The sequence below is a fragment of the Cotesia typhae genome, unplaced genomic scaffold (assembly GCF_013202065.1).
Source record: "Cotesia typhae breed Kobodo isofemale line unplaced genomic scaffold, CoteBio_Ctyphae contig_59, whole genome shotgun sequence".
NCBI lineage: Eukaryota > Metazoa > Arthropoda > Insecta > Hymenoptera > Braconidae > Cotesia > Cotesia typhae.
The window spans coordinates 1,879,435-1,900,275 of record NW_027423761.1 but is presented as its reverse complement, the minus strand read 5'-3'; the positions used below and the strand labels follow the sequence as shown (position 1 = coordinate 1,900,275).

General features: G+C 28.7%; 1 protein-coding gene across 1 annotated transcript in view; it reads left to right on the top strand.

Annotated features, from left to right (window-relative positions):
- Positions 1-5,722: 5,722 nt before the first annotated feature.
- Positions 5,723-20,841, top strand: part of Eip93f (Ecdysone-induced protein 93F) — an 85,338-nt gene continuing 70,219 nt past the window's right edge. Inside the window, exon 1 of the mRNA XM_074250636.1 lies at positions 5,723-6,055. The gene's annotated coding sequence lies outside the window, so the exon portion shown is untranslated. The remainder of the gene's footprint in view (positions 6,056-20,841) is intronic.

Sequence of the window (20,841 nt, the reverse complement as noted above, 5' to 3'; positions counted from 1 at the left end):
TCCTGACATGTCAAGTTGAAGCAATTTTGTGGTTTTGAAATGATGCCATCGCGACCATATTGCAATTATGCGATAACATGAGGAGACACACATCGAGAAAACCATCTGCTCAATCTACCTTATAGTTTGTAAAAATCATTTTGTTTCTACTTTGAAGAAAAAAACTTTTTGAAAGAAATTTTAGGTAAATGTCTGAACATCTGTACCCTGATTTTGTATGAACTCATTATAACTACCGAAAAAATTAATACATCCAAACCGAGTTTGTTTTATTAGTTCCAGAATTTGATAAACTAGTGCTCTATTTCATATCAAGTCTAGTTTACGTAGTTTCTTTTTTTTTAAATAAATTTTATCAAATTTACCATGATCCATTTCCTTATTTTTCTCACATGAAAACTATGACGCAACTTCATCAAGCTAGATTTTTTTAGACTGCGTGAGCATATGATAATAAAAAAGACCGCCAATAATTAAAAAAAAATTAGGAAAACGGTTGACCCTAAAGGCCATCCCTGCAACTTCCCGCTACTTTCGTAATTAAGCGCTCGAAATTGCACTTATTATGTTTTTGAGCTCTTCGAGCTCAAAAATATAATTTTGATGTAGTTTTGAGCTCTCCGAGCTCAAAAGACTGATAGAAGTTTAATAAAACACTATTTTTTGAATTTTCAAACCGCAATAACTTTTGAATGAATGAACCGATTTTCACGCAGTTGGCGGCATTTGACGCAGTTTTTCAAATTCTATGATTCATTTTTAAACACAAATTGATAAGACCAAAAGTTTCTGTGTAATTCGAAAAAAAAAAAAATGCTTTTATTCGATTTCTTTCGTCAACGATAACTCACGAACGAATCAACCGATTTTGACCGGCTTGGTGGCAATCGACGTGGTTTTTTGATGTTAAGAGCTGATTAGTTTTTGGAATTGATCGATAGAGCCGTTTAAAAGTTATTAAAAAAAAACTTGATTTGAGAAAAATTTTTTTCGTAGTTTTTTTAAGATTCTTCAAAATCTACCGGTCGGAATCGATCCAAATTGTATTCAAAGTCTAAGTTTGGTCAAGTACTTTCAAATGACTTCAATCGCGATCAAGTCGGTCAAGCCGTTCAAAAGTTATGCGAGGTTTACAAACATACATACATACATACATACAGACACCATCACGAGAATAGTCAGGGAAGCTTCCTAGGACCTCAAAACGTCAAGATCTGATGAATACTCGATTTTCGGAAAACGGGGTGAAAATAATAATTTCCCGATTTTCGAAAATTTTCAATTTTCTTAGCGGGAAGTTAAAAAGTAGAAAATACTCTAAACAATTACTTGATTATTTTTTTTTTCTTTTAAAAATCAATTACAAAATTTGTTTTCTTCTTAAAAAATAAATGAGCATTAAGAGACGTACACTTTTGGATTTTCCAAATTTTTCTTCAAAGTTTAACTTTTTTTTTTTTTTTTTTTTAATATTCCTCATTATTAATAACAATTACTGCGCTAGTAATTGTCGTTTGAATGCCGCCAACCCCGTTTCGATCAGTCAAGCCATAAAATATAAGGAGTCGACATACTCTCTCTCTCTCTCTCTCTCTCTCTCTCTCTCTCTCTCTCTCTCTCTCTCTCTCTCTCTCTCTCTCTCTCTCTCTCTCTCTCTCTCTCTCTCTCTCTCTCTCTCTCTCTCTCTCTCTCTCTCTCTCTCTCTCTCTCTCTCTCTCTCTCTCTCTCTCTCTCTCTCTCTCTCTCTCTCTCTCTCTCTCTCTCTCTCTCTCTCTCTCTCTCTCTCTCTCTCTCTCTCTCTCTCTCTCTCTCTCTCTCTCTCTCTCTCTCTCTCTCTCTCTCTCTCTCTCTCTCTCTCTCTCTCTCTCTCTCTCTCTCTCTCTCTCTCTCTCTCTCTCTCTCTCTCTCTCTCTCTCTCTCTCTCTCTCTCTCTCTCTCTCTCTCTCTCTCTCTCTCTCTCTCTCTCTCTCTCTCTCTCTCTCTCTCTCTCTCTCTCTCTCTCTCTCTCTCTCTCTCTCTCTCTCTCTCTCTCTCTCTCTCTCTCTCTCTCTCTCTCTCTCTCTCTCTCTCTCTCTCTCTCTCTCTCTCTCTCTCTCTCTCTCTCTCTCTCTCTCTCTCTCTCTCTCTCTCTCTCTCTCTCTCTCTCTCTCTCTCTCTCTCTCTCTCTCTCTCTCTCTCTCTCTCTCTCTCTCTCTCTCTCTCTCTCTCTCTCTCTCTCTCTCTCTCTCTCTCTCTCTCTCTCTCTCTCTCTCTCTCTCTCTCTCTCTCTCTCTCTCTCTCTCTCTCTCTCTCTCTCTCTCTCTCTCTCTCTCTCTCTCTCTCTCTCTCTCTCTCTCTCTCTCTCTCTCTCTCTCTCTCTCTCTCTCTCTCTCTCTCTCTCTCTCTCTCTCTCTCTCTCTCTCTCTCTCTCTCTCTCTCTCTCTCTCTCTCTCTCTCTCTCTCTCTCTCTCTCTCTCTCTCTCTCTCTCTCTCTCTCTCTCTCTCTCTCTCTCTCTCTCTCTCTCTCTCTCTCTCTCTCTCTCTCTCTCTCTCTCTCTCTCTCTCTCTCTCTCTCTCTCTCTCTCTCTCTCTCTCTCTCTCTCTCTCTCTCTCTCTCTCTCTCTCTCTCTCTCTCTCTCTCTCTCTCTCTCTCTCTCTCTCTCTCTCTCTCTCTCTCTCTCTCTCTCTCTCTCTCTCTCTCTCTCTCTCTCTCTCTCTCTCTCTCTCTCTCTCTCTCTCTCTCTCTCTCTCTCTCTCTCTCTCTCTCTCTCTCTCTCTCTCTCTCTCTCTCTCTCTCTCTCTCTCTCTCTCTCTCTCTCTCTCTCTCTCTCTCTCTCTCTCTCTCTCTCTCTCTCTCTCTCTCTCTCTCTCTCTCTCTCTCTCTCTCTCTCTCTCTCTCTCTCTCTCTCTCTCTCTCTCTCTCTCTCTCTCTCTCTCTCTCTCTCTCTCTCTCTCTCTCTCTCTCTCTCTCTCTCTCTCTCTCTGTGTCTCTCTCTCCCTTTTTATCTCTCTCTCACACACAAACACACACACATATACACACACAATGTAGTCAGAATAACTTCTTAGGACCTTACAACATGAAGATCTAGTGAAAACTCGATTTTCAAAAACCGAAGTGAAACCAATAAATTCCTGATTTTTCTAAATCATTGATTTTCATACCGGGAAGTCAATTCTCGAATATCAACTCTGTGCGCACACTGTCTGACACACACAAAAACAATATTTTCTCTCTTAACAACCTGTTAATTCATAATAATGGACAATAAATTATGCTCAGTCAATAATGCTTATAACAATTTCGAATAAAATATTGCGGTTTCGATAACCGATGGTCGTTCCACCCAAATTCTAAATTTTTTAATTTAAAGTACATAATCTGATTTAAATTTAAAAATTGTGCTCTGTAAATATATTTTAATCGAACCGAAAAAATTTATTGACATTTTAAATTATTTTATACCATTATATTTTGAAATTTATGTATTATTAATCCTAATTTAACGAAAATAATTGACAGTTTTCAATTGTTGATTTACAATCTACAGGTCTGGAGTTCATATGTGTTTGAGTGCATGTAACATGCACGGAAAAATCGGACAATGTTGAGATAAGACAAAATATTTAGATAAAATTTAATCAGTGAAATACAAAGTACTGAAGGAAAAAAAAATATTCTTAAGATCAAAAATGAAAGCAACTTTGGTTGTTGATTATCTTGTAAATGATAGCTTTGTTGAATACTTTTTTTTTACCAAGAAATTAAAAATTTTCTTAACAAACGAAGGGATGTATTTTTTCGTAGTCTACAATTCTACTGCATATAATGAAAGTCATTAATTTATTTTATAATACAAATTATTATTGTAAAATTTAAATTTTGGTAATTGTTTAGTTTTGCACTCATCTTACTTTTTGGTAGATTAAACCGAAAACAATTACATTTTGTGATTTCTTTTAATTTATTACAAGAATATTTGGGACATCCAAACGTGACACAATTTAGGATATTTTTAGGACAATTTTGGGACATCTTAGAAATAATCAGAAATTTAAAAATAGTGCATTTAAGTAATTTGTCATCAATTTTACGTATATTTTTGAAAATTTTCAGAATACTTCAACTTTATGACAATTTTACTACAGTTTTAAACATTTATTAGGATATAGGATATAAAAATAGGATATAAAATATAGGATATAAAAATATCCTAAATTTGTTCCAAAAAAGTCCCAAAAATGTACTAAAATTATCTCAAAATTGTCTTAAAAATTTTCATCCATTAATCTTACGATAAATCTATAACCGTGCAAAAATAAATTGTCTTTATTAAAATCATTTAAAAAACGTTTAAAATTGTCTTAAAAATATTTTTAAAAAGTTCTAAAAATATTTTTGAAATGTCCCAAAAATGTCCCAAATTGTACTTAAACTGTCTCAAAAATGGTCAATAAATGTTTTATCCATCAATTTCTAAACAAATCTACAGCTGTGCAAAAATAAATTTTTTTTTCTTAAATCATTTAATAAACGTTTAATATTGTAGTAAAATTGTCATAAAATTGAAGTATTCCGAAAATTTCCAAAAATATACGTAAAATTGACGACAAATTACTTAAATGCACCTTTTTAAAAATTCTGGTTATTTCTAAGATGTCCCAAAATTGTCCCAAATTGTGTTACATTTAGATTTTTTTTTACACGGGAATTATAAAAATACATTTTTCAATTAGCTTTAGAACTTTTGTTGTTAAAACAAAATTTTTATTTTGACACCAAGTCATTAATAAAATATGTCCACGAAAGTTTAGCAATTTCTAAGATTTCTTCAGTATTCTACACCGATACAACAAATTTATTTTTTAAAAAATGGGCTTTATTGTGACAAGGAATTAATTTTTTGCAAATTTAAAAAAATTTTATTTTTAGCTAAAAGAATAAAAACTTTCTCACAGTAACTTTTCTTGAAAAAACTTTTTTTTTAATTAAAAAAAAAAACAAAAAAAAATTCAGACGGCTTGCAAATTTACACCCAATGTTTTCCCTGAATCTAGAAAAATTTTGATTTTTTGAGCTAAAAAATAAAACAGTTTAAAATTTTCAACAAATTTGTTTTTTATTAAATTACTAATTTTTTTTCAAAATAAATTTTTTCTCATCATTTGCGTGAAAATAAACAATAGTTCAGTATAATTTAAATCAAAAAATTCATTTAAATTTTAATCCTTCAACAATTTTAATTTCGATATAACTTAAAAAAAAAAAAACCTAGGATTGTTAAAAAACTCCAAATGTCATTTTATATTTAAAAGTATTGTGTGGGCCATGAAACTGAATTTTTTCCATAAAAAAATTTTTTTTTATTTCGTAAACAAAGAGCCATGTTTTTAACAGATAATCCTCAATAATAATAATTACCGTAGGAATAATTGTAGTAGATACATATTTTCCCTCTTTAATAGAATTCATTTATATAGCAGTATAGTAATAACATATATAGTTTTCATGCTCATGGACTCGAAACTTACACGACAGCAGAGAAAAGATAGGTGGGGATCCACACCAAGTTCTTCACCGACAAGTCCGCTTTGCATTTCCCTATACTTACGCTCGCATTTGTTCGTCGTTCGATGTGTGTGAGGTAGGTTAGTGAATCGGCGAGCGTTATCTTGATGCACAGAACGTGCAGACGGTCAGTATACTTACATGTGTGCATTACAAATGAAACGAACAAATGGAGTTTTTTAAATTATTTGTTATTCGAAGTTGTTGAAATAAATTCAATAATTAATTTTTTATTTTAATTAATTATTTCCAATTACATTTGTTAATTGTCAACGAAAATTTTTAGTGATTTAAGTGAAAAACTGTCAAATGATGACATTTAAATCATTTTTAAAAAATCAGTACAAGTTTTTTTGAAACAAAAAGTTAAACTCGTTTTATTGGATACTTAGTTTCTGTGTGAGTGCAAGCCAAGTGCATACGAAGTGCTTAATACTTAGTGGTTATTTGGATATTCATACTATGAAAAAATAATTTTTAATAGTTGTATAACTCCACTGACATTTGGTAAGTCTTTAATAGAACGAAAAATAAAAAAATTACTTAAATAAAATGATTTTTTTTACGTATATAAAATTCAACGCAAATATAGCCGCTCTGTTTCTCTGTTTATCCTCTTCTGTCTCATGATTAGTCATTAAGTAAAGAGGTAGCTATTGATTCGAGAATTTTTTTTCCGAAGTGCACGTAATGAATAATCATCGAAGGGTGGAACATTTATACAGGAATAAAAAAAGCTGGATAAAAAGCAAAAAAAATCAAAAAGTAGAGAAATCAGTTTGAAAGCATCTCCATACTTCATTTTCTTTGCCGATGTTTATTCGCCGTCGTTTTTCATGCGCTTGCATGGTCTGATTCGCTCGAGTGCAAATAGGGAGGGTTGTTTTATTTCTAAAGTCCGCAAATGCAAGTACAAAGTAATATATATATATATATATATATATATATATATATATATATATATATATATATATATATATATATATATATATATATGTATATTGTATGTTAACTTATCTTATTTAAAGATAAAAAAAAAATAAATGCACAATCTAAAAATATTAAATATTAATATTTTATCTTGAATTTTAATTTTTATTGGTAGTTTTAATATTGAAGAGAAACCAATTTTAAATACAGAGCACATTTATCCACCGAGTAAATTAATACACACTTTCGGTTGTATGTATGTGTGTAATACATCACTACGTAAGGATAAGTCATTAAACGTTTAAATTAGAGAAGACAGAAGTAGCTTTGTTTCATGAGCACTTGGTGTGCAAGTAATCGTTGCTAGTAACTGTGGTGTATATCATTTTCTGCTGATAAATATTTTACCATAAAAAAAAATTTATTTTTTTAAATTTATCGATAATAAAAAAAATTTTTTTTATAAAATTCTAATAGTTCTTTTTTAAAATTATTATGTTTATTTTGGACCAAAAAAAATTATTAAAAATTTTTTTTCTAATTTTGAGAAATTTTTAAAAAATATTAATTTTCTTAAAAATTCTTGAAAATTAATTAAAAAATTTATTTTAAAATTAAAATAATAATTTTCTTATTTCGACTGATGGATGACTTGTTTAAAAATTATGAACGAGTGTGTGTATATTGTGAATGTGTCGTTAGCATTTCATTGTGATGGTAATAATAATGAATACAATCAGTATTGTTAAAAGAAAACCTCAAGCAAAACATGAATAATTTTTTTTATTTTTTTTGAGAAGCGACATAATATGAAAAAGCGATATTGAAGAAAAAGAGAGTGTAGTTATTTTGGAATGACCGTGGCCCTGCTCTCGAGCCATTCTCTTTCGTTGAACATTCTGCATCAAAGAATGCATAGCACGGGTATATGACCGTTTCGACTTTCAATGTTGTATATAATACATGTACCATGTACCCGGTAGTTTGGCGGTAGAACCGTAATGCAGCTGGTCGCCAGACAAAAGAGAGGGGTGACGCACGTTATGGAGAATTTGGGGAGGGGGTCAGTAGTACTGAAGGCTTAATACTCGACACTGTATGGCAAGTTAACCCAGGTCAGTGTACGAGGACAGCAAATAAAAAAAAAAATAGCAGAGGGCGACGACCGAATTTACTCATTGTATTAGGGAGGAAGCAAGAGAATTTCACACGCCCAGGAACAGTGGAGAGTTATGAGTTTATGAGGGGTCAATGTTTTTGGATGAGAAATAATTACATCCGTTGTCAAACAAACCAACAATCTGTCGATGATAAGGAATAATATTTGCTGAAATAATTTATAATTTTGTTTTTATTATTTTTAGATGAATGCTTTATTACAATTTTACATTTTATTATTCATGTATGCGAGGAGATACTTTGCATTTTAAATTGAGTTATGTGATTCTTTTATAATTGATTGTTACTGATGATTATATGATCGAATTTTTCGACACTAATAAAACCTAACCACTTCACAAGCCGGAAAAAAATATTGTGACACTTTTCAAAATATTAAAAAATTTTAAGAATTTAAAACTTAAATTTCCTTTTTTAAAATCCCGTGTAAAAAAAAATTGTTCTAAATGAGTCATAAGTTTAGGATCCTAAACGTGACACAATTTAGGACATTTTTATGACAAATTTATAACACCAAACCGAAATGAAATTTCGATTTTAGAAAAATATTGTCGTAATTACTCAGAGAAAAAATATTGTAAAAAGTACTTTTATGACAATTTTAGGATACTTTTATGTAAAATATAAGAATAATACTATGACAATTTTAAGATATTTTTAGGACAATTTTAGGATACTTTTTTGTAATTAATTGTAATAAAAATTTGATACTTATAAAAAATACGTTTCTAAAAACATTTTATGTCCTATGATTGTCAAGTGTCATAAAATTGTCCTGAAAATGTTCCTAAATCTTTCATGAAGGTATTTTAAAATTGTCATTAAAGTCTCCTAAAATTGTCATAAAAGGGTCCTAAAATTATCCTAAAATTGTCATAAAAGTGTCCTAAAAGTATCCTAAAATTGTCCTAAAAGTATTCTAAAATTGTCATAAGTGTCATAAAATAGTCAAAAAAGTATTTTAAAATTATCCTAAAATTGTCATAAAAGTATCTTAAAATAGTCATAAGTGTCCTAAAATGGTCATAAATGTATCCTAAAAGTATCCTAAAATTGTCCTAAAAGTATTCTAAAATTGTCATAGGTGTCATAAAATTGTCCTAAAATTGTCAAAAAAGTATTTTAAAACTATCCTAGTTTTATGTAATAATAATAAACAACACGTATTTTTTATAAGTATCAAATTTTTATTACAATTAATTACAAAAAAGTATCCTAAAATTGTCCTAAAAGTATCTTAAAATAGTCATAGGTGTCCGAAAATTGTCATAAAAGTATCCAAAAGTTGTCATAAAAGTACTTTTTACAATATTTTTTCTCTGAGTAATTGCGACAACATTTTTCTAAAATCGAAATTTCATTTCGGTTTGGTGTCATAAATTTGTCATAAAAATGTCCTAAATTGTGCCACTGTTAGGATCCTAAGCTTATGACTCTTTTAGGACAATTTTTTTTACACGGGATATAATTATAGACATTTCTTAGATTTGAAAAAAATTAAAATTTCTCTCACAAAAAAATATTTATACTTAATTGATAAAAAATGTGACTTATATAGAAAAAAAATATATTGACAGCCAATCCCCTTTTTTTCTCGTATCGCACTCACTGCAAGAAACGGTACTATCTTCGTTGCACTCATGACTATAACGCTATTGCAATAGATAATTTAAAAATATATTATGTAGCACAGCGTTTTTTTTTTTTAATTCGTTTGCTTTCAAAATTTATCTAGGAGAGAAATATGAAGCTGCAATCGTAGGGATCCACTGTTAATAAAAAATCTTTAAGAAAGAAAAATTAAAGTTGAGCAAATAAATTTTTTTTCTGACTGGCGAAAAAAAATTTTTTCAAAATTTGGATTTTATTTTTAATATTGACAGAAAAATTATTTTTAGACTGCCAAAAAGTTTTTCAAAATTACAATTTTTTTTATCAAAAAAAGTGTCATTTTATATACTTCTTTGTGGCATCTATATGAAGCAATATTCTATGTAAATTATATAACTTCTACACGGCGAAAAAAACATAAGGGTTTTTCCTATTTTTTAAATGTTAACATAGTAATTTTTCCAATGGTAACATAAGAATTTTTTCGTTATTAACATGATAGAAATATTCATGTGACATAGGAAAAATTCATTTATGACATGAAAAAAATTTTTTTTTAATTGAAAAAAAATAGAAATCGAAAAGACACCATTCTGAAATTTTCAGGATAATTGTAGAAAATGTCAAAGTTTCATATGAAAGAAAGAAAAAAGAAATTTAAAATGTTTATTATCAAGAAATTCGGAATTTTTTCGGAAAATCTAAAAAATAACGATGAAGATAAGTTCGAATAATTTTTTTCTATTTTTTCCCAAAAAGATTTAATAAAAAAAATTTTGAAAAAAAAAAACTTCCCGATAAGTCAATTTTTGAAAAAGTTATGGCAATTTAAGCCACACCGTCCGTAATCTGCTGGATTTTTAATTTTTTCGAAATGTAAAGCAAAATTTGAAAAAAATTTCCTCGAATTTTTTTATCACAAACCGAGTATATATCACTGTTTTACTTTTAAAATATCTGAAATTGCTCGAATGAGAAAATTGTTATGTAAATTTGTAATTATTAAATTAAGTTACATAAATTTTAGTGATAAATGAATTTTTTCTATGTCACATGAATATTTCTATCATGTTAATGAAGAAAAAATTCTCATGTTAACATTGGAAAAATTTCTATGTTAACATAGAAATTTTTCCTATGCAAATCCCTGTTTTTTTCGTCGTGTATTATTGATTTATTTTATTATAAATTTTGATAGTTTTCAAAAACATACTGGCGATTTGTTAGAACAATAATTGAACAAAAAAAATTGTTTTTTAATTGAACATTGATATTTATTGACTGTTTGTTTAACTTCAAATTTCTAAGCCCAAAATTTGAAAACAAATGTAATTCGAATTTTTGAGCTTGGATTGGTAATTTTCAAGATAGAAAATTAAAAAAATATGTAAGCTGAAGTTTCAGGTACAAAAATTTTAATCATTAATTAGAAAAGGTGTTTTAATCAATAATAACAATAACATTGGTAATAATAATAACTTATCGGTCTGACACAATCCAATCATGGCGCTGCAACATGCTGTTGTCCTGTTGCTCCCATAGGACTGGTCCTGTTGCTTCCGCAAGTAAAAACCTGTTGCTGCTCCAGAATTTTGTCCTGTTGCTCCCAGAGGACAGCGTCCTGTTGCAGCAACTATTTATATTTATCATTCATGATTTATTCACCTGTCTATGTTATTAAGTAGAATCATTAATAAGAAAATGTAATTTTTTTTTTTTTTTAATTTATTTTATCTTTGGAAAATATATTCTTTTTCTCCTTTTTTTTAGGACCCCATTTAGTTCCCAAAAATTAGAAAAATTTTTTTTGGCAGCAACTGAAAATTTTTGTTAGTTATTTTGAAGACAATTAAAAAAGAAAATTTTCAACGTATAGATAAAAATAAAATAAAAATATGTATCCAATGTTTTTTTGCTCTAGTCATACTTCCGCAGTTGGAATTACAAAACATTTTGTTCGATACGTTATGTGCAAAGTGAGAAATCCGATACACTTGAATTTACGATATGAGCTTCAGATTATACGGTGCATCCACAACGGATTTAAGCCTGGACAAAAAAAAAGAGAATTTTCGGTTCAATCATCAATTTTATATTATAGGATGTGCATTATGCATTTAATTACTTATACTATGAATTTGGAAGGATTTTTGAAATTTTGCTCGCACGACCCAACTACCTTAATGATAATTAACTATTTTTTTGGTCATAGTCACAAACATATTTAGTATCAAAGTAACGATACTTTTTATATACACACAAAAAAAAAATTAACTTGAATCAAAAAAATAATTTTGAAGAATTTCATTTTCTTGATTTGAGTAGAAAAATTTTAACCTAAGAAATTTTCTTGGTTCAAGTAAATTTTACTTGATTCAAGAATTTTTATCTTGATTCAAAACAATAAAACTCTTCAAAATCATTTTCTTGAATTAAGAATTTTTCTCTTGATTCAAGTTGACTTTTTTTTCAGTGTAAGAATCTACATTTATTAATAAATAATCATTTATTCGTAACCATGTTTAGTATATGAAACATTTATAGGGAAATTTTTTCAAAAATCATTTAGATGTAAAATGACCGTCAAAATAAATTTCGTTTATTATTAGGTCAATTTATTAATAATTTATTGCGTGATAGCCGTCATTGTATTTAAAAAATGACCAATAGTCATTTATCAAGTTGGTCAATTGACGAACGCGTTCTCTGCCTTGCATCTCTACACAGAAAATAAACTTCTCGCACCAAGAAAATTCAAAGGAAGACAAAAGTTATTTCGGAGCACGAAGAAATTTTCTTGGCTCAAGAAACTTTGACTTTATTCAAGAAATTTTCAATTTTCCTTAATATTTTCTTGAGCCAAGAAAATTTACCGTCCAATCAAGAATTTTTTTTTTTCAGTGTAGTTCTTCCGGTCGAGCAACCTTTCAAGTTAAAAAATATTGACTCCAGTTAGAAATGCCCAGGAGATGCAAAAGTGATTGAATCGTTCTATCTGTAATTAAAAAATTATACAAAGAAGTATTTTTATTTTTCTTTTGTTATGATTCAATTCCATCGGTTGAAAATTCGAATGCATCTTCAAATTAATTCGATATAAGAAATAAGACGAGTTACCTTCAAAAATACACACATGATCTATTAGCGACCATAATGAAACACATGAATTTGTCAAATGAAACAATTTTACAATGACAATAACATTCATGCGGCACAATTGTATAATGCAAAAAAATCAAGTAGACTTTTGTGTGAGTTTCTTTGATATACCCCGGTAGCTTTAATCTTCAGGCGTCAAGATGAACGTTAGAGTGGTTGGCACGGCGCCATTGAAAAGCAGGAAAAACGACGCTGAAAGTACTACTCTTAGCCTCGTCGCTCCTTTGCTCTGTGGTACTCGGAGTTTTTCAACCTCTTTCAATGATCGTAGACCGATAGTAGTAGGTAGAGTAATTTCTAGGATTGACGAGCAACAAGTAGATACAGTTTTACTACTGTACACAAACATTTTCTCAAGATAACTTCAATATATATGTTCTAGCTTTATTGGATCTTTTTCTTAGTGCAACAACATCCCTCTACATATCTGAGTAATGATTGGTCATGAAACTGCTTAGTAGCACGTAAAAGTTGGTCTTAATTGTAAGCATAGGTACACAATAAAAAATTTTAAGTCAAAAGATTTTGTATTAAATATTTAACACTTTAATGTGTAAATTTAATATTTATTGTGTTAAATTATCAAAAAAATGTGTTAAATATTTAACACAAAAATTGCATGCCTTAAGCGCGAAGCGCGCAGGTACACAGAAAAAAAAGTTCACTTATATTGAGCCAAGAAAATATTTTTCTTCTTAATTATTTTTTTGTGAGAAAAATTTTGATTTCTTCAATTAAAAAATTAAATTTAAAAAAAATTTTCAACAAATTCATTTATTATTAAAACATGTCTCATTTTTTTCAAAAAAAAATTTTCTCTCAGTGTAATACAACAAAAGAATTTTTTTTCCTACTTTCTTTCTTAAGCGAAAAAAAAATTTTTTTTTTGACACAAGAAACTTCACTTATTCCAACAAATTAATTCTCTTGCTTTAAGAAATACGTATCTTGATCCAAGAAAATTTATTTAAGTCAAAAAAATGTTTTTGTTTTAAAAAAATTCAGCCTCTTACTCCAAAAAATTTAGTTCTTGATAGAAGTAAATTTTTTTGTCTTAAGAAAATTTCTCTCTCGGTCCAAAAAATTAAATATCTCGATAGAAGTAAATTTTCAATAATATTTTATTGATTAACATGGCAAATTAGAAGATCAAATAATATTAAATCATTTTTTTTTCATTCAATATGTCAAATTGCCCGCTAAAATAATATAAAATAGGTATCAAATATTCAAGAGAAAAATTTTCTCAAAGTGAGAAAGAAAAGCACAGAAAGAAAAATTTCTTGACTGGAGAACAAAATTCTTGGCTCAAAAAAAAATTTCGGTTGCCTGAAGGAAGACCGAAGTTGTGTTGGCTAAAGTGAAAATTTTTCTTGAAATTCTATTCTTGGTGGAAGTAATTTTTTCTTAATTCAAATTATCATAAATACTTGATACAATAAATTTTTATATTCGATCAAAATTTTTAGATACTTTAGGGAAGTAGCGCCACCTACTTCAGCTAAGAAAAAAATTTTCTCACCAGAAAATTTTTCTCTTGAATATTTGATATTGATTTTATATTATTTTAGCGTGCAATTATATATATTGAATGAAAAAAAAATTATTAAATACACACAAAAAACAAATTTCTTACGCCAAGAAAATTTTAAGGAAAACAAAAGTTATTTTGGAGCAAGAAGAAATTTTTTTGGCTCAAGAAATTTATCTTGTCTCTTAAGAGACTTTGACTTCATTCAAGAAATTTTTAATCTTCCTTGATATTTTCTTGAACCAAGAAAATTTACACTCCAGTTAAGAATTTTTTTTTTTTTTTCCAGTATATTATTTGATCTTCCCATTTGACATTTTAATCACTAAAAATATTAATGAAAATTTACTTGTATCGAGATATTTAATTTTTTGGAGCAAGAGAAATTTTCTTAAGACAAGAAAATTTACTTCTATCAAGAACTAAATTTTTTGGAGCAAGAGGCTGAATTTTCTCAGAACAAGAAAATTTTCTTGACTCAAATAAATTTTCTTGGGTATTTCTTAAAGCAAGAGAATTAATTTTGTTGGAATAATTGAAATTTCTTGGGTCAAAAAAAATTTTTTTTCGCTCAATAAAATAGAAAGAAAAATGTTTTCTTGGTTGGAAGTTAAATAATCAGAATCAAGACCTAACTCGAGAATATCATTGGAGTTCTTAACTGATAGTAACATTAGTAAATAACCGTTACCGAAGAATTGCCAAAATTTGGAATACTAGAGTTATGACCTAACATAGTTTGTAATACCAGAACTTAATTTGACAAGGAAAAGATGTGATAAGCCCTTATTTGAGCGGAACATTGGAAAAGATTGATCAGTGCCAATTAAAAGCAACCGAAACTTTGTCGAAGTTTAGATAACCACACTCGAACTCAACTAGGAAAGTATGTGACAAAACCTTAATTAAATATACCACTGGAAGGGGAAGTTCTAACTAATACTTAATTGTAGTCATCAAGATCTTGCCGTTGTGAGGAATACCGTATAAGTGAATGTATATTAGAAAAGAAACTAGTGTCTAATTAGGAAGCCGAATCTTCCTTTTCTAAAAAGTTGATTGACGGAAGTCAAGGTCATTTTTATAATCTTTTTATTTACAAAAAAACAAATTTAGATAGACAACTTACGAATTTTCATTCAAAATTGTTTTTTCCAAATCTAGAAGACTTTTTTTAGCAAGGAAGTCATCCCTGATTAAGAAATCTAATTTGAAATGATTTAAAAGCATCTGATTTGAATACTATATAGATATACCATTAACTTGAAGGTAATCATTTCAAATTATCTTTTTGAATCAGGGACTCTAAGAAAAATTTTGATTTCTTTAATTAAAAAATAAAATTTAAAAAAATTTTCAACAAATTCATTTATTATTAAAACATAAAAGTCTTTTTTTGTTTAGAAAACAATTTATTCTTCATTTCATTATTAGAAAACTTTTCGATCCAAAAGTGTAGCATTTTATTAATTCAAGAAATGGTTCTTGTACACAGAAAGAGAAAAAGTCTTGAGTCAAACGTAAATTTACTTAAATCAAGAAAATTTTAAGAAAGACTGAAAATTTCTTGAATGAAGACAAAATTTTTTAAACGAAGTTAAATTTTTTTAAGCCAAAAAAATTTCTTCTTGCTCCAAAATAACTTCAGTTTTCCTTATAATTTTCTTGGTTCAAGAAATTTTTTTTTTCTGTGTATCTCAATTAAGAAGTAGTATACTCCAGTTAAGAGCGTCGCCGTTCTTACACAGAAAAAAAGGTTCATTTGAGCCAAGAAAATATTTTTCTTCCAAATTTCTTTCTTGAGCGAAAAAAAAAATTTTCTTGATAGTAATTCGTTTTTTATTCAAATTATCATAAATACTTGATACAATAAATTTTTATGTTTGATTAAGATTTTTAGATACTTTAGGGAAGCAGCGCCACCTACTTTAGCTAAAAAAAAATTGTTCTCACCTTCAGAAAATTTTTCTCTTGAATATTTGATACTCATTTTATATAATTTTAGCGTGAAATTATCCATATTGAATAAAAAAAATGATTTAATATTATTTGATCTTCCAATTTGAAATGTTAATAAATAAAAATATTAATGAAAATTTACTTCTATTAAAATATTTAATTTTTTTGAGCAAGAGAGAAATTTTCTCAAGACAAGAAAATTTACTTCTATCAAAAACTAAATTTTTGGAAGCAAGAGGCTGAATTTTCTCAAAACAACAAGATTTTCTTGATTTAAATAAATTTTCTTGGATCAAGAAACGTATTTCCTAAAACAAGAGAATTCATTTTTTTTGGAATAAGTGAAATTTCTTTCATAAAAAAAAAATTTTTTTTTGCTCAAAAAAATAATTTGGAAAAAAATTTTTTCTTAGCTCAAGTGAATTTTTTTTTTCATATAGATCTGTTATTGTTTTTGATTCTTTTATCATCTTGATCGAATTTTCGTGTAAGATTAAATAATGTTCGATTTATTTATTTTCTTAATAGAAAAAAAATTTCGAAAAAAGTGAAAATTTATAATTTATAACTGTAAAATTTATATACATGAAGTTTTATTCATTCTGCACAGAAATAAAATATTGATTTAAAAACTACATCATAAATAATATTACAAAATTGCATTTCAAAGTACACAGTAAAAAATTTTACTTCATTGCGTCAAAAAACTTAGTGTTAAAAATTTTTGTGTTAAATATTTAACACTTTTATGTGTAAATTTAACATTTTTTCTGTTAAATCGACAGAAGAAAATGTTAAATATTTAACACAAAATTTTTTGACGCAATGATGCAAAATTTTTTACCGTGTAGTTAATCTTAGAATTACTTTGAATTTTTATGACAAATTAAATTTTTTCTCACCTATTATAGTGACACTTTTTCAGATTTAAAAAAAAAAAGTAACCATTTAAGAACTGTTATTCGTACTTTATAGAATAAAAAATTATTCTCAGTTTTTTCAGAGAAATATTTTCACAAGGGCCATGTTGGCTTTAGAATATAAATTCATAATAACCATCAAATTCGAAATTTATAGATTGCTGTATTTACCATAAAGATAATCTGTTGCTTTTGCAATAATTTTTTTTTAAATATTAGAAAAGTAAAAAAAAAAAAATACTATTATTTGATATTTAAAAAATAAAAAAATATATATTTTTTTTTTCACTTTTACGATACATATACATTACTCTTTTAACAATATATTGCAAGAGATTTTTAAGAATACTTTTCTTATCATTTATGTACATTTAAATTCAAGAGCATGAAACATCTACTGTCTTAGAAAAGCAACACTCTGTCTGACCTTGCAGACCAGCTATCCAGAACTTCCTTCTACCGTCTATAAGCTTGAAAAAATTTTTATTGTTAATACTTATAACATAAAATTGAATTTGTGCATTCCTTTTTTCTCTTAGTGACTTAAAATTTATTTTTTCTAAAGTAGACTGTAAAATTAGCAAATTTTCCAGTCTACATAGCAAAGAATGGCAAAGAAGTTTAAATACTTCTTAAAAATTTAATCAATAAAATTCTTGTAATTTAATTAAAAAAAATTTTTTTCAACTTATTCTGTTGTCGTTTAATGAAATTCGATAGCATTAACTTTCTCAGTTTAAATTTAAAATCAAGTTTAAGTCTTTAAATTAGCATCAACAAAGATTCCTTTTTAAATATAATATTATTTAATGAAGAATAAATTTAATGATTACAACTGCAGTTTGTCTTTTAACAAATGTTCTTAGCGTATATGTGACGCACAGTGACGCTGTATATAGTGCACCACGGCTGATACGATAAGCAGAGATATACGGTCAAGGCCTTTTTGCAGCCGGCGTCCGTTCCCTTTCCGACACGCTGGATACCCGTTGAATGCCGGGGTCGTTACTTGTGCAGTATTGCATATACCAATGAAAGTATTAACCATGCAGTCGGAGGTTCCTTGGAAATTACGAAAGACAGAATAAGTCAATTTTTCGGCGACGAGCATACACCACTTGCTTCGAGCCTTTTTAGCAAGTGCTGGCCAACAGCAGATCAACAAAAAATAACCGGTAAATTGGTTGACCTACTCTGCATGACCTTGAGACACATGAAACAATGAGAGCTGGAGAGTTTTTATTTCGTTTGAAATCGACAGTAAATTCATTTCAATTATTTTTATTATCCGAAACCGGACTCCAAAATTTTACAAGCGTCGTTTTATCCACACAAAAAAAGAACCAAGAAAATATTTTTCTTTCTATTTTCTTGAGCGAAAAAAAATTTTTTTTTGACATAAGAAATTTCAATTATTCCAACAAAATTAATTCTCTTGTAAAAAATACTCAAGAAAATTTATTTGAGTCAAGAAAATTTTCTTTTTTTGAGAAAATTCAACAAAAAATTTTGTTCTTGATTGAAATAAATTTTCTTGCCTTGAGAAAATTTCTCTTTTACTCAAAAAAATTAAATATCTCGATAATAAATTCTCATTAATATTTTTATTGACTAAAATGTCAAATTGAAAGATCAAATAATATTGAATCTTTTTTTTTTTTTTATTCAATATAATTGCACGGTAAAATAATATAAAATGGGCATCAAATAATCAAGAGAAAAATTTTTTCAAGGTGCGCGCCTACACAGAAAAAAAAATGTTCTTGAATCAAGTATATATTTTTGAAGAGCTCAATATTCTTGATTTGAATAGAAAAATTCTTGATTTAAGAAAATTTTTCTTGATTTAAGGAAATTTTACTTAATTCAAAAATGTTTAGTCTTGATTCAAGACAATTACCCTCTTCAAAATTATATTCTTGGTTCAAGAATTTTTCTCTTGAATCAAGTTAATTTTTTTTCTGTGTAAATTTGAACCAATAATGAATCGTGGCCCGATTTTTGCGAGTTTCAACCTTTGACTAACTTCAAGACTATCATGTATTTTAATTTAGAGGATTTTTACTTCGGTCTTCCTTCAGGCACCCAAAAATTTTCTTTTAAGAATTTTGTTCTCCAGTCAAGAAATTTTTCTTTCTGTGCACGCATTCTAGATATGCTAGAAGAATAAATAAATTGCTGGTATTTTTATCGTTAATTTTTGGGTCACCAATGCATTTAGTATTGCTTATATTATATATTTATATATAATACTTGTTCTTTTCGAAACTTGCATAATTTAATCATTCGGAATAAATAATTCATGATGATAATTTTATATTTCCTTGATAGATAAATATTCAAAATATGACTGTACATGAATAAAATGGTCGTTAAATAATTGAATTAATATTAAACATTTTTTTAGAGAATAAAAATTTTTTGCCTATTTAAATTCAGAAGAAACAAGATGGAATTAAAAACTGTATCTCGGACAAGTATGTGCCATAGGTATACATCAATGGATACCATATTTCTGTTTAATCTATAAACTGTATCGCTCTAATGCCCCTGAAGATTTTGTGAGGCTCCGCCTTCCACTTCTATCCGACCCATTCTAAACAAATGAATCATGCTCCAAAATGGCTGACTGAATTTAGACGTCACGTGGCTTCGACACACGCACTAGAAGTTGTATACATACACACATGTGTTGCGGGATGTCGAGTTGGGTGAGCAACTCACGCGAGCCTCACCAAACACATGCATACCAAACACATACCCAATGAAGACTATTTCTTCCCTCCGCTAACACTCATTCAATATGTCTTTCTCTCTTACATACGTCCTGCAAACAATTTAATATTGTTTCGGAATAAGAACTTCACTATTATACACTGTGCTGTACGATATCATACCATGAACTCGCCATAGAGTCATTCGATCACGTTCATATTGTTCTTTCTTTTGTTACGACTTAATAACCTTTCATTAATTTTTATTCACTGTTCCAAACCACGAGTATTACCTACACATTGCAATCATTATCAATGACTATTATATACAAGATTATCAATACATATCTATTATCATTAATGATAAATTTTTGATGTGTGTGTCTGATGTACAGATCGAATATGTCGATTTTGAGTTATTAGTCATACGTTACAAAATTTTATTAGTTATTGTTATTATTTGTGTAAAATTTTATTTAAAAAAGACATCAGCTTGAAAGTGTAATAATTTAACAAAAATGGTGGATCTAAAATATTTGAGAATGCGTGATATTACTGCAACAGTGTAAAAAGACCTCGAAAATCCACCTCCGCAATCGCCGTGGGCGGACATTTTTCGGGACGTGGCTTAGGCATTGGTTCGCTCGAACAAGAAGAGAAAGGCTTGATGCTTAGATGTGTAGTAAATAAGGGGGAGAGTTTAGAAGGCCGCCATAGAATGTAATGTCAAGTATAGGGAATTGGTTTTATGCTACACACAAACCCAATGGCGCAAACTTCTTTAAGTTCTCTTTTCTGAAATACATTAATTTTAAAGTTAGTTTATTGCGTCGAGTGAGATACATTTACAGTTGGAAGGGGGCTTGCAAAGCATTGTACGATGGTATTTAATCTTTATTCTGGGTTATAAGTGCTATTAAACTGCCATTTTTTATTTTTGCGAATTCGGTTTAGTTCAAGTGATATTTTATCTTATCTGTTTTGAAGTTATTTAATTGCTGTCTTTTTCTTTTACACCACATTCGAATGTTAGCAATTTTTAATCTGTTCAAATACGTGAAAATCAGTATTTTTTAATTTTATATAGTTATGAATGGTTATATTGTGACGCTGGGAAGAAACTTCACTTAATTAAAGAGAAAATTTTGAACCAAGAAGATCATTTTCAAGAATTTGATTATCAATTATTATATGAACTGGATCAAGTGATTCAGTCAAGTTAAATTTTATTAGCTGCGTCTCATTGTATATGCCATATATATTTATACTTCTTTATATGCGATCTAAAAT